The sequence below is a fragment of the Trachymyrmex septentrionalis genome, unplaced genomic scaffold (assembly GCF_001594115.1).
Source record: "Trachymyrmex septentrionalis isolate Tsep2-gDNA-1 unplaced genomic scaffold, Tsep1.0 scaffold129, whole genome shotgun sequence".
Taxonomy (NCBI): domain Eukaryota; kingdom Metazoa; phylum Arthropoda; class Insecta; order Hymenoptera; family Formicidae; genus Trachymyrmex; species Trachymyrmex septentrionalis.
This window is the reverse complement of record NW_017304428.1, coordinates 1,184,266-1,189,172: the sequence shown is the minus strand read 5'-3', so window position 1 is coordinate 1,189,172 and position 4,907 is coordinate 1,184,266. Positions and strand designations below refer to the sequence as shown.

Genomic DNA, 4,907 nt, shown 5'->3' with positions numbered 1-4,907 from the left:
TTTACAACATTCATTAAGCAATTTTATATTCTCTTCTTTAAAAAAATTATATATATGTTTTATGTTTTAATATTTATAAAATATTATTAAATTTATAATACTAGAAATTAAAAATGTCTATTACGGTCGAAACTGGATCTTCATTGCTTTAAATAATTCAATAATGATTTACTAATATTTATTTAAAGCAATGCAGATCCAGCTTTGACTGTAATAGGCATTTTAAATTTCTAGTATTGATTGTGTTTCTCACATATGCGATCTAAAATAAAAAATCTAATATTGTTTAAATTTATAAAATGATACATCTGTTTGTTAAATTTTGATTCATAAATATTTTCCTTTTAGGAAAATTTATAACATGATATTGCAACAAATAAACAAATAATAACCATTTAAAACATTAAGTAATTTTTTGTCCTTTCCTTTTTTTAAATATTATATGTACATGTTTCACATTTCTTTAAAATTGAATGTTCTATTTACCTTGCATGTTTAAAGTAACAATTATAATCAAGAGTGAAGCAACAACACAAACGTCTGAGCGCACACTGTAATGTCTAATAATTATGTATTCCGTATGACTCGTCTAAGGGTTTTACTAAATTTAAAGGAAGGTGAGAGAGAGACAGAGAGAGAGAGAGAGAGAGAGAGAGAGAGAGAGAGAGAGCCTGTTGGCAAGATCTTAGCTAGCATTACTAGTGTAACTTCATCAGAAGTAGATGAGCTTTGCCATCACGAAGTAGTTACACTGATAACCGAGAGAGCCGGTGTGCGTGGTCTGAAGAATTACTTCGGTCGTAAAAGGTCGTACGATGATCTTAGATGCTCGCTCTAAGTCCAAGGGTTCGTTGTTTGACCATCGACTTTTTCTATGGGGATTAAATAAGGGTCGACGGGTCTTTGTAATGGCAGTTAGATGATATTCTGAGAGAAGTGATACGAGAAATTTTTCTTTTAATGGTGCAATAAGAGATTTTTTTGGAAAAAATTGAATGCTATTGGAATTGAAGAATACTTGTAGGAAAATTAATATTTTCTATTTTAATTTTACTTTGTCAATTTTACTTGATCAATGGCAAAATAAAGACATCTTTCTTGTGACAGTACAATAATTTTTATATTATCGTAGATACAAATGTGTGTAAATATACAAAAAAATGTACAAAAACCGTAATATAAATGTTTCAATTATATGTAATATTGCCTATGAGAAAAACTGATTACAAAAAGAAAGAGAAAGAGAAAGAAAAAATATATTAAATGATATAAGAAAAAAGTAGCTAATTTAGCACCCCAGTTTAATCACTACAGCAAAAAATAAAAGAGGTGCCAACACATGGCAACATTGGAACGTTATTTTAATATTATTCTATCTCTCTCTCTCTCTCTCTCTCTCTCTCTCTCTCTTTTTCTTTCTCTCTCTTCCTCTTTGCATTAAATTAAATTAGTATTAACTTATACATTAAGCCGGTATTTACATTGTTCTTACTTACTCAGCCAATATGTGTCAGTATGTGACTTTACGTTAATATGAAGAATTATTGCTTTATTTTAGATAATAAGCTACACAGTGAAATATTTTCTTAGTTACTAAAGAAGCTCCATGCATTCTGCGTATAATCACGATTGTACTTACTCCCTGAGTTAAACTTCGTTTCTTAATATTGCCATCTTCCCTTCACGCTGGAACACTATATCGGCCTCAAGATATGGATAATTATTTTACTGTAGTTACATGCACGAATAAGTCATATATTTTATCTTGAGGAGAATCTCAAGTAGTATCATTGTCGAAAGAATTTTTCGAACGAGCATTATCAAACGTACTGGAAGGAGCAAAGGAATTCGAAATATATTGCCTCGGCAGTACCAGCTCGCACAAATTGAAATCGATCGAATCTCTGATGGCTACGATAAGGAAATTACGAATACGTACGCATTTAAAATTTCTCAAATTTAAAATTTTTCAAAATATAAAATTACATTATGGAATTTTTTTATTATTCACACAAGGCGCGCATAATATTTGCTTACAATTAAAATAACTTTCTTATAAGAAAGTCAAAATCAATTTTCTTAGCTGTCTGATTACATTGTAATATTACAACATTCCTTACTGTACGTAAACAATAATTTAAAAATTATTTTTCAATCATCTGTTAAACGTTCGAAATAAAAAAAATATATAAATGGACAATATTACAAAAATCTTTCACAAAGTTATGTGACTGCAATTAGTGAACTTTAAAATGACAGTTCATGTCAACGTTTGCTCGAAGTTTTTATGATTAACGGAATCTCTGTATATGTAATTTTCTAAGTTTCCTGAAGTTTCGATTTATAGCGAGCGTTATAAATTTAGAGAACACTTTTAAAAGGTGAAGTAGATTTATATTAGTTTTCAATTAAATTCAGGTAAACACAGCAATAATTTAACACGTAGATCGAACGACGAAATACTTTTATCTTAAAAGATTTCCTCGACGTGATGATTACACGATTTTGAAGCACGATGCGAAATAGGGTCCAACCGAATGTAGCTACGCGCGAATACTGAAGGAACTTGTGGAGCGAGGGCGCCGGCTTGAACCAACCCCTCTTCCCAGCATCCCATGCGGCGCGCGTTCTCTTATCGGACACTCGGGACGATGAGATTTTTGGCCGATAATATCATCAGTTGTTGAGGGAAATGCGCGACAATTGACGGATGATTGTCAGTAGGAAGGATTGGCCTCACAGGTTTGCAGGAGTTAATTGCCTCGATAGCTTTGGTTCTCTATACCATGCTGAGATAGGAGATTTAATTATTCCTGCCTATTTGAAGCCTACCGGACTAATTGGACCTTGCCACAGAGACAACGCGATCCTCAAAGTTTCTCTTCCAATATATCGACATTGTACGAATACATTGTGAGATATTTTTTTTAATTATTGCACACATTGCATTATTATATAATTTATTATAGATTTTTTAAACTTGAAAGATAATTTAAATAAACATGTTTCATTTCCAAATGCTTATTAGTCTTTACAGAGACACATTTTTTTCTATTGGACGAATTTTTATTAACATTTGTATTTGTCTGTTTTTTAAGTAGCTAATTACGAATCCAAAATCGAATTTTAGAAATTTGAAACAATAGGTCTATAATGACACACAAACTTTTTATATCAGTAATTATTGTACACTTAATGTTAATATATTAAATTAATGTTATACTATTGTTAATATTTGTGTATTATATGCTCCATAATACATTATTTTTAATTGTTAAAATTTTTACTTAAAATTCATAAATTGAGTTAATTTAACGATCCAAAAAGCATAAAAAATAGGATCTTGCTAATAACTTTTTTTTCTATAATTATAGAAAATATGGAAGATACTTAATAAATTTAATATAATTGATAGCAAGGCTTATAACGAACAATTATAGTTTACTCATAAGATGAATTTCGTTTTAATTACATAAGTGCAATAATACAAGTTTCAAATTCATTTGAAAGTTATATCATTGTATTTATGTGTGTAATTAAAATAAAATTCATCTTTTATGAGTAAACTGTAATTGCTCGTTATAAGCTTTGCTATCAATTATATTGCGTTGCATTTACACGAGCCTATTTATTTTATATTAATAAATTTATCCGTGTCGTATTAAAAATGTTGTTGTTTTAATTCATTTTTTTCATTTTTTTTATTTTATAAGAATTACTATAATAAAAAGATAATTTTAATAAAATGTTTTTATATACAATAAATTGCTTTATTTTAAGAAAAATCACTTTAGTATTTTTAAGATTTTTTAAATAAAAAACGTGCAAGTAAAAAATTTTTAATAAATTATATATTATCAATTAAAATGTGCTTAATTAATATTTATGTAAATTTACAACCTTCTATTTTTATTAGTTTATGCGTAACCTAATTAATTAGAAAAAATCGTGTTTTTTTGTTTTAATTTATTTTTATATAATTATAACTAAAATATTGTTTAATTAATTAAAAATAATAATAGAAAATAATAGTTTAAATTTTCAAAAGTATAAATTATATTAATATATGTATATTAATATTTTAATTAAATATCAAAGAAACATTAATAAGATGGAGGTGAAAAAAGTGAGACGTATACGTTGTACTGTACCTGTAAGTATTAATTAAAATTTAATTGCTAGTTAAAAATAATTAAATATTTTACGTTGTGTGCTGTAAAGTTATTCGTACTTTTTAATACAACCTGGGATTGGATGAAATAGGATATTAAAAAAAAAGGTAGAAATTAACGGACTGACCAAGGACAGAAATTTTAAGAGTTAAAAGTTAAGTGTCGCTGTCATAGTCAGAATAAGTTTTAAAACGTTCGTGAAATTGTTTGTACAGTACGTTTTGAGTGCGTCTTGATAGTGGTAATGTGCAATCGCAAAAAATAATATCCTTGACACATTTCGAGCTGTGTTGAATTAGAAATGAAACAGTGAAATATATTTCTAAAAGTATATCTAAACAGTTTTTCTCCATGTGTAATATAACACGTTAATAGTTTACTTACATATGACGATCTTACACATGAAATTTCATAAAATATCATGCCTCGCTTATCTTAGAAATTCTGTGTCGAAGTATGCAAAACTATTTGCGGTTGTTGCAAAATGTCTATCAAGATATTCATATACCTACTCAAGAAAATGAGGGTATAAAATTTTAAAATACCTTAAGAAATGTTAATTTTAAAAATGTTTTAATTTTACATTAAATATCATATGATATCAGTACGCTTGAGAGTTTAGTGGAATATTATAATATTTTTAATTCAGGCATTTTATTAAATTCTGGCGTTTTAATAAATTTAGGAAACTGAAATCGAATTTTATTGCTTAATTTCGCATAAGTAAAAAAAAAA

At 27.7% G+C, this 4,907-nt stretch overlaps 1 protein-coding gene across 1 annotated transcript in view; it reads right to left on the bottom strand.

Annotated features, from left to right (window-relative positions):
- LOC108756594 overlaps positions 1-1,705 on the bottom strand; it is a 135,863-nt gene extending 134,158 nt beyond the window's left edge. Inside the window, exon 1 of the mRNA XM_018500508.1 lies at positions 1,640-1,705. The gene's annotated coding sequence lies outside the window, so the exon portion shown is untranslated. The remainder of the gene's footprint in view (positions 1-1,639) is intronic.
- Between the last annotated feature and the right edge of the window lie 3,202 nt (positions 1,706-4,907).